This window comes from Dendronephthya gigantea, unplaced genomic scaffold, assembly GCF_004324835.1.
Source record: "Dendronephthya gigantea isolate DGI-Jeju-01 unplaced genomic scaffold, DenGig_1.0 000141F, whole genome shotgun sequence".
Taxonomy (NCBI): Eukaryota; Metazoa; Cnidaria; class Anthozoa; order Malacalcyonacea; family Nephtheidae; genus Dendronephthya; species Dendronephthya gigantea.
Window position 1 is genome coordinate 265001 of NW_021163151.1, and position 10364 is coordinate 275364.

The window sequence follows — 10364 nt, forward strand, 5'->3', positions numbered from 1 at the left end:
TAATCTCCGAGGGGAATTAGTACCCTCGCAGGCGCTCCGCGCCCGCTCGGGGATTATTCCGGACCGCTGTCAGATATCGTAAAACTCCGCCCACTGGTACAGCCAATCAGATTATAGGAAAGGCTTGAATTCTGCCCGCTGTTGATTTGTAAAAAAATAACTTATAATGTTCTTTTTCCTACCTCCTTTTGCAGCCTCGCTAAAAGCATTTGAAAATTCTTCCTCTTCATCAGATAATTCTTCACTTTTGGAATCTTTCGCCTCAACTTTATGACCTTCTGTTGGCCTGTCCTTTTTTGCTCTTGTGAAACAAGAATTGAACACCAACAGGCCAAAACGATCCTTATTTCTATAAAGCAGCTCGGCACAGGCGTCGTATAAATTCTTAGGCTGTCTCTCGCCATTAGGAAGAATTGTAAAATCACCGTCCTTCTTAAGACGATAGCCGTCAAAATAATTTTCTATCAATACGACAGGTGCTGAGACGCCAAGCGCTTCAAACACGGTAGCCGAAATTGCATCTTTCTTTTCTTTTATCTCGTCTCTCCACTGACTTAAATCATGGTGAACAACAGAACAGCAATGTGTTACAACCACAACAAGATTTGGATGTCTTGTGTCAACCACTTCAAGCAATTTAATTCCTCTAAGGCATTTGGAAAGATCGCTATTCTCACCCTTGACCCGTGTATCATTCACGTTCACCACCAAAAATACAAGATTAGGATAAGTAGACTGCTCAGGTAAGCCTGGATGTGTTTCGAAAAATCTTTTAATCGAAACAAAATTACACGCAGCTTGCCTCACACCAGCAGTATCGATTAAACCTGGTGTATCTATAATACCCATTTTTAAATCGCAAACCCCGTAATTTGGGCTGTCAGTGGTAAGAATGTATTCTTTGGTTGTTTTAGTTTCGGACTCAGAACTACTGGTGACCGCAACAGGGATTCCTTCTCCTGTATCAAGTAAATGGTTTATTGTAGACGACTTTCCAACCCCAGTACTTCCTACCAACAAAATCATGGCAGAATTAAATGGACGTTTTATCTTTGCACTTGAAAGTAAGCAGTGATAAAGCTTTGCTCTAGGTGGTGGGTTTGAGTCCCGATCAAGGTTTTCAAATACTCTCAGTTCCGCCTTAAAATCTTCAGTAGAAGCTGGCAAAGGTTTCAATGGAAGGAAAATAGAAACCACTTTCTTTACCAAATTCTTTATAGTTTCCATGGTCATTCACATATATTAAAACCTATTCAAAGAAAATACAGATTACTATCTTTTCTTGGAAGAGCTGAAGAGCAAAAACATTTTATATTTTGTTAATTGGTCTACGAATATCGATACGAAAATACGTATCTATATGCATGTTTCCTAAAAAATATTTTCTTCAATGGCTTTGGCCAAGAAAATAAGAAGTCCACACCGAATTTGTAATTTCAAAAGGTAAAAGTTTGGGCACAGACTAAATTTCAGAAAATTTGACGAGCGCGCAGTGTGCTATAACCAATCTTTCCTTACAATTGCTAAAATCAGGTTTTAGCACTGTCCAGTAAATTGTTGCGTATCAATATAGTGGTTATATGTAAAAGGCATGTTAACTATAGCATTATTATCAAAGGTCAACTTGTAATAATGCCCACGCATTGTAATTGACAGTTTCTTCCTCTCAACGCAATAAATGTATAGATTTAATCCATAAACAGATCGTAAAATAAGTAAGCAATTAAATGTTCTCCTTTAATTTGGGTCCTAAGTTATGCATGAAAAAACACTAAAAAAGACAATAAATATAACCCAATCTTAAGTAACAAAGGTAGAATGATTCTGTAATTTAGTATCGGTACTGTCAAATACATGTATTCACAGATGTATTAAACATATAAAGTGGTGCAGGGTTCGCTTGTTGTCGCGGTTGGTTGAATACAGTCGCGAGGTTGAACGGGCGTGGAAGATATATTAGCAAAAATTCCACAACACGCACTGATTTCCTACTTTTCGAGATTTTATTGATTGTTTTTTAATGATGAATAGACCAGACAGATGATGAAATGCTCAGACTAACATATTTTTTTCTGAATACCTTACTTCTTTTAAAATTCGCACAGTACTAGAATAACGAGATGATGGTATAATTAAGTGTAAATGGCTTGGAGGCTTTAAATTATTACATCGATTTATAATAATGAGGTATTATTAAGTATTATAAAATAACATGTATATAACGTGTGCTCTGATTGGTCAAAGCCCGTGTTTGGATAAGGCCATCGAGACACGAAAATTTAATTCGCGGAAATTCGTGGAAATCGAACTTGGAACACCACCTTGTTGTTCTTATTTTATAAACAATTACTTAATGGTTTCCCGTGTTTGGATGGCCTGATCCAAACAGAATGTTGCTCGAGTTAAGAATAGCTCGTGTTTCGCGCGCTTTTCTTAACTCTCACAACATTCCCGCGTGTTTGAATCAGGCAATCCAATCAAGGAAACCATCAAATAATTGCTTACTACATGGAAAGTTCTCCGTGAAGGTTGTAAAGGGGTAAAGACAACCGACATTATCGTCTTCGTATGTCCGGTAGTACGAAAATGGAAGATTGCTGTTAGGAAGTCCTATGACGATTGACGAGCGAATATAAAAAAATTTTGAGAGAGATAGCGACGATAAAACCAATGATCTGAAAATAAAAAACTAGGGATCCAAGGATAGTGCAAAGTTTTCATGCCCTGTAATACCTAAGCAACACGTTTTCCCAACATAAACATTTTGACTTATGCCAGTAAAAATATAATGAACTAGGTTAAACATTAATCAAAAGGAAATTATTCAAAGTACTCAAGTTACGTTAGCCGCGGATACTGTCACTATATTAAATTATAATTTTAGTTGCCCATGTAAACCGGACGCGATTTTCTCAGTTTAGTCTCTTTTCTTTTTCAAACAACTGTGACTACATTCACTACATTTATATGATGGCAACAATTTATCGTCATTTCATAAGAATAGCCAAAATAGTTGCGTTGTAAATAATGTAAATAAACCGCGGTGCATATTATGTCTATGATGTGGATACTTCGACGCGTAGCTACTTAATCGATACAAAACAATATACATATAATCAATACTGTATACCGCCAAAATGATTTGATTACTGCACAAAATGTCCGTTTTGTATAGTATCATTTATGTACTGTATGCAGAATACCAGGTATCGACTTGCTATATATCGACATAATATATATTCGTCATTCGTGTAAGAGATCTATCAATACATAAACAACACAGCGTCGTTTCTTCCTAACCTATTAGCTCTATTTATGGAATAAACCTTCCAAATTATATTTGTGTCGAATTGAATGCTCGTAATTCATAACATAAGTTGATAAATTGCGTAGATTCTCAAATAATTGCACGATTTCTACGCTCGGAATGTTTTGAAGCAATGCTCGTCGCTCCTCGTTTCTTTACATCGTGAATAATGTTGAAGGCTCGACGGCACATGCGCAGTTGCGACGTATAGGAAAAAATCGGGTGTTCCGGGGGTAAATCTGCGCAAATCACTTTGAAACAAAACCCAAACCGCGGAAAAGCAATGCTTTAAAATTTACAGTAACCGTCAAAATTCCTCAATATTTTGGTGAACTTAGCAAAAGGGATGTAGAGAATTAATAAATAAAGCAAGTTAAACTGATTTAAAAACTTTAAATTACTGATTATATACAAAAAGCTACTATACGCATAAAAACACTCCGCCCCCCGGAGTTTACACTATGACTGACTGACTGTCTGACTGTCTGATGTGAATTTTCGCCACTCACCACAATACTGCAAAGTTTCACAGAAACTTTGCACTAATAAATAAAACCGAATAGTGAAAATAATTTTGGATGTTAACGATTTTGTTTCGTCATCAAAATCAATTTCTATAGTTCATTAATTGTGTTTAATTGTTACCTTTAATTGTTACCATCAACCGATTTTTGTTGGTAAAAGTATATCTAGCTATATATGCTATGTTGGTAAGGTATATTTAGCTATGTATATCCGAAATTCGATAAGATATATATTAAGACTTGCCAGAAAAATTTCAGACAAACATCACGGACCGTAGACATGACCAAACCTAGATCAAGGTAGATTTTTATCATATAGGCCTTGTTACACGGTGCAATCTTCTAACTTGCAATGCAATTCTATCTTTGAGAGATATAAATCAGTGAAGAGTCTTTAAAATGTAAGTGTAAAAAACGTCCATGGAGTGTATAAATAAACATAAACGTCTCGTAGTTGCAAATTTAGCTACATCTCTCAAGAATTGCAAAGCAGCAAGAAAGATTTCAGCGTGTAACAGGAAATTAACACGCGGTATACACTAGGCTAACAGACTAAACCAGAGGCACGCTGGAGAAGCATTTCTTCTTGTACCAAAAATCTTAATTCATTTAGTAAAAATGTTCAAGCATGTCTGATCATGAACAATTGATCAACGAATCTACTCGTATTACTGAAGAATCCAGGCACAAATTGCATATCTTTTAGTAATCGTCCGGCGATAATTGAATGAATCTTTTTGCTCAAAAACACTTATTTATGTAAACATATCATGCATTAATTAAAATAATATAATACCTAATATGAATATATTACATCTCACCTGTTTAATTGAAAACTTGAAGTTACTATTTTTAGTAAACAGACAATCGTTTACGTTTTTTCTAAAATATAATGTTAATAAATGTTCCAAAAAATTTATACAATGTAAGCTATAATAATGTCACTATTATGTTAATCTAGACATAGTCACCAAATCTCTGAGGTTTCTTCACGACTCGTCCTGACCAGCTGAGTGGCTTTTAGTGGCGATTGTAGTGCTTTTTCCAACTTGTTCGTTGAGTTATCTGTAGACGTTGACTGTTCATTATCTTCTGATTCCGGAACTTGAAGAAGATGTCGCCAGTTCCGTCTAAACGTGCTTCCGTCAGGAGTACGAACATGGAACGACCTTAGTGTCTCGTCCACATCAACTTTGGCATACTCGAACACTATCATTTAGATTCAACGGACACTCGAACACTATCATTTAGATTCAACGGACGTAGAGGCTTTGCTGTACGGTCATAATGTTCTTTCTGCTCCAATTTCTTTTCTTCAAACATTTTCCTTATAAATTGGTGATTAGTCAATTTCGGTAACAATTGTTTGTGATGGGTAGGCAGATCTGTTCTAAGCCTTCGATTCATCAATAATTGTGCTGGAGATCCGGTTTTTTGATTCGGCGTGTTCCTGTAACATAAGCTGAAATATGGATCTTGATTACTTGCTTTAGCCTTTTTTAGTAGATTCTTCACGGTTTGCACAGTGCGCTCTGCAAGGCCGTTTGACTTTGGATAAGTTGGCGACGAGGTTTTATATGTGAAACCCCAACATTTCGCAAATTGGCTGAACTCCTCGGAAGAGTACTGGGGACCATTGTCCGACATTACGAATTCTGGTATACCATGTTTGGCAAATATTGACTTAATATGTCGAATCACCGTTGGGCTCTTTGTATTGGCAAGTTGCGACATCTCGAAGTAGTTACCGTAATAATCACCACCAATACATAGTTGGAATTATCCCAGACGAATAAATCAGTGGTTACTCTCTGCCATGGACGCAACGGTATTTCATGAGGCTGAAGAGGCTCCTTCTGCCGTGCAATACGATATTCTTGGCATGTTGCACATCTCGCTACCAAGCTTTCAATTTCTTTGCTCATAGCAGGCCAAAATATAACATCACGACCTCGTTGTTTGCATTTCTGCACACCCATGTGGCCAGTGTGTATCTTCTCAAGCATTTCTTGTCGTAGGGCTTTCGGAATTATAGTTCGTAGTCCTTTCGGAATTATAGTTCGCTCGTCTCTGTAGTTTCAGTAGCCCCGTTTACACTACACTCAATTTATCGGCACGGCACGGCTAAAATAGGTACCCGTGCTCAATTTTAATAGTGTTCAGGCTACCAAAACAAAGGCCGGGAACGAATGAAATGGGCACGGGTACTCATTTTAGCCGTGCCGTGCCGATAAATCGAGTCTATAGTGTAAACGGGGCTAGTATTGACGAATCAACTCACCTACATGTTTCACTTCATCAGGCCATCCTCGCTGGACTTGCTTTTGAAGCTCTTGTAATTCACTGTCATCCTTCGTTGCATCACGCATCTCTTCCAACTTTTCATCAGACACAGGCATTTGCTTCAATATGGCTTCCACGTACGCATCTAGTTCTATATCGTCCGGAACGCTACCATCAAGAGCACCATTTCTTGGCAAGGTGTCTGTAACCGGAATATTCTTCCCTAGTTTGTACTGAACTGTAACATTTTATCTTTGCAATCGTATTTTCATTCTCTGTACATGTAATCCCATGGGAACCAAGTGTAATGGCTTCTTCATTATGGTTTCCAAAGGCTTATGGTCACTTTCAGCAACAAAGTCTCTTCCATAAACGGTGAAACTTTTCAAAACCAAACACGAGGGCCAAGGCTTCCTTCTCTATCTGGGCATAACCCTGTTGAGTAGTTGTTAATCACTTCGAGGCGTAAGCAATTGGCTGTTCGTCCTGCATGACTACTGCTCCCAAGCCGGTTTGCGAGGTATCGACTTGTACTTTTACTGGCCTGGACGGATCATAATACTTCAACACGGGACTCGGAACTTCTGTGATCATTTCCTTAATTTCAACAAAAACTTTCTCATGCTCAGGACACCAACTCTAGTGAGGGGTGTTGCCCAATATCCGGAAGTCGCATCAAGGACTCTAAAATGTTGGGCACCAGCCAATTGACTAGTGATTTCCTCTAGGGTAGGCATCTTATAGTGTTCCCTATTGCTTGCCTTATTAAGATCTCTTGGGTCTAAGTATATTCTAACATCCCCGTTTGGTTTGGGTACCACCACCATCGAGTTTACCCAATTTGTTGGCTCGTCAGCTTTGGCAACAACATTTAATTTTTCCATTCTATCTAGTTCAGCTTTGACTTTCTTCCTCGAGGCTACAGGAACTTTCCTTGCTGCATGTACGACGGGCTCTATTTGAGGCTTAACTGGATTGAGTGTTCCCCGGTATACAGCCTTGCCCAATAAACAAATCTTTAAATTCGCGCATTAACTGGTCAGTTTGACTACACTTTTCCGTGTTTATAGCCAAGACAACTTTAATTAATGCCAAATCCTGGCAAGCTTTCAAACTTAGTGACAAGGTGCACATGCATCAACCACGTTGTTTTCGTCTGTTTGAGTTTCTCTTGTGGAAGTTTCTCTTTTACTTGCGGGTTGTTTGTGCCACAAACGATTCTATCGCAAATAATTTCATTGGTCAATTCCCCGTACGCACAGTCTTTCGCTACCCGTTTTTAGCTCAGTCACGTACTCGTCAATAGTTTCGCCGTCTTTTTGACTTCGTGTATTAACTTTATACCTTATCACAGTAACGTTTTGTTTCGGGTTGCAATATGCTACGTATTTCTCGAACAACACTTTGATTTTAACTCTCTCTGTCGACGATAATGTCCATGTGTTGTAGATATCTCTCCCACCTTGTCCTATACATACAAAAGGAAATAGCCGCATTGTTGCTTTTCGTCCTTTTCTGCCAACGGGCCCTGAAGCATTAATTGCATCGTTTGTTTCCAATGCTTCCAATTTTCGGCGATATTACTGTTTTCAAATTCAAGCTCGCTGATTCCAACAGGTTTGGATGCCATGCTTATTTATATCTTAAAATAGATATCCGACCTATCCCACACCTGACACCATAATATGTTGTGTTCTATCTTGTATTTGAATCGAATGAATCTTTGTGCTCAAACACACATATTTATGTGCACATATCATGCATTAATTAAAATAATATAATACCTAATATGAATATCAATTATGATTTTTGGCACTTCACTCGATGCAGAAATATTCTAGACCACAAGAGCATTACACTGGCATCGCAAAAGCGTAGGTTCGATTCCTGCCGGAGGACCTATAGTTGACTCATTTTTCCTTCAACTGTTTCTGGCTTGAAATTGAAGTGTGTATAATACCACTCGAAATTAAGACCCTTTAAACCTCTAATATGAATATATTACAATGGCTATGTACATCATATTGGAATTGTGATCATAGCTTAATCTATATCTGCAGGAAAACATCTAGGTATACCACGAAACATCTATACCACGAAAACAGCCCAAAATTTTAAATAGGCTACTACAAGACTGTATAAACAATTTTTCACGTGAAAATTTCGAATTTGACTTGTATAAAATTCGACCAACACATCACACGAATCTGGCCAGAAATTTCTTTGGAAGACTGGATAAAAGTATTCCTGATCAGACCTGATGGGAGCGAATACGAAGCAGTCCGCTCGTACCACATGGTACGAAGTAAACGGAAAAGTAAGAGATGTAGTGCATGATTATCATACTGTAGTGATTATCTCTTAAAATATGCAGTCAAAACAGGTTCAATTCTTTTTCATGATAGTTTAATGGAAATAATGCGTATAAAAAGGCTCAAAATAACTTACAGAAGCATGAAAAATGACATAAATAAAATGGCATAAAAGCTTCTTACAATAATGCCATAAATTCTCCAATAAGGATCCAAAAGCTATGTGGAAAACGATTAACTCACTTATATGGGGTTGAAAACAGAGCCTCATTTTGACTTCAGTGCTCCATTGTTCCATTATTAACTACTTAAGTAGTTAATTAAAATGTTTCATAAGAGCTATATACACGTCTAAATAAGAAAGTCTTTAATTTATTTTTAAAAATAGTTATAGAAGTTGCATTCCTAATACCATCTGGAAAAGCATGCAACAACATTGGTGCAGCAACAGAGAAAGCTTAATTTTCTCCCATATCATTTAAGATTAAAATTTGGTACTATTAAAAGTCCTATTAAAAGTACTATTTATTCGTTGATCTTAAAGGTCTGTTTGGCTGATATAGAGTTAAAATGTCTGATAAATATTTTGGTGCCGTTCCACTTAGCACTTTCAACGTAAATATTAAAATTTTAAATCAATTATTTCTTTTATTGGAAGCCAATGGAGTTCCTTTAGTCTATGTGTTATATGCTCACGTTTTCTAGTAGCAGTAAGGAGACGGTAGAAAGCTTTCTTACAGATTGCATTCATCTGTTTCTTCATAGACATAGTGTTATCAAACTATCCAGCAATGTTCTTCGTAGATCGTTTTGATTCAATTAATTCTGTACAAAAGTAAATGCTCTGTAATGGAGATAATGGTCGATGAGAGGTTTGTATTGCAAGTAATTAAGTTTTACCATTGTTAAGTTTGTGCTTGTTGGTACTCATCCAGTAATTTATATCTCTGGCAAATGCTTCAATGATGGATCTCGGATTTCTAATGGTTTCATTAATCAATGATTTGAACGTCATATAAATTTGACCATCTCAGCATAGAAGTGGTAACACATTTTACGGCGTCTGATGACATCTGCAAGGGGCGCTGTATATAACAAGTAAAGAATAGGCCCAAGTACAGAGCCCTGTGGTCTTGACCACAGGTCAAGTTATCATGGTGAGAAGAATCATTTATCATCTATCTGCACAAATCGAGCTCGATCTAATAAGTACGATCTGAACCATGCAAGCGCCTTTCCTTTAATGCCAAAGACCGTACTGAGACGGTCAAGTAATATGTCGTGGTCTACCTTATCAAAAGCTGCAGAAAAATCCAATAGTAACAAGACCACATAACCACCTTCGTCAATTCCACGTAGAATATTATTATGTACCCTCACAAGTGCTGTTTCTGTACTATGTCCCTGCTTGTATGCTGACTGATAAACTTCATGAATATTCGAATTGGTCAGGTGACGGTCTAGTTTATGTGCAACAACCTTCTCACTTCTCAATAGCTTTCGCCAAGAACCGAATATTAAAAATTGGTCGATAGTTAGGAAATATTTCATTGTCAAGTGAAGCCTTTTTAATCTTTGATCGGTTTCAAGACGGTTCCTTGAGGTCTTTAGGCATCACAGCTGTTTGTAATGAGAGGTTGATAATTCTTGTAACAGGTCGTGGCAATTCTTCAATGCAGTCCCTTAAGATGTAACCAGGTATAGGAAGATACAAGACTTTCTAACCAACGGGATATAAGAGGGGATAGTTCTTCTTTGGCGATGTATGTAAATTCATGAAGTTCCTTCACAGAACATTATTATTATATATTATACTATCCTCACTAGAACTCCTTGGTCGATAGAATCACATCGGTTCTCTCAATGTGGTCCTCGCTAGAACCACATTGGTTCTTATAGTCTGTATCTTCTCCACAAAAAAGTCAGTGAACTTTATTA

General features: G+C 37.3%; 1 protein-coding gene across 1 annotated transcript in view; it reads right to left on the minus strand.

The window, feature by feature from the left end:
- LOC114536604 overlaps positions 1–803 on the minus strand; it is a 30481-nt gene extending 29678 nt beyond the window's left edge. Inside the window, exon 1 of the mRNA XM_028557960.1 lies at positions 183–803. The gene's annotated coding sequence lies outside the window, so the exon portion shown is untranslated. The remainder of the gene's footprint in view (positions 1–182) is intronic.
- Positions 804–10364: the final 9561 nt, after the last annotated feature.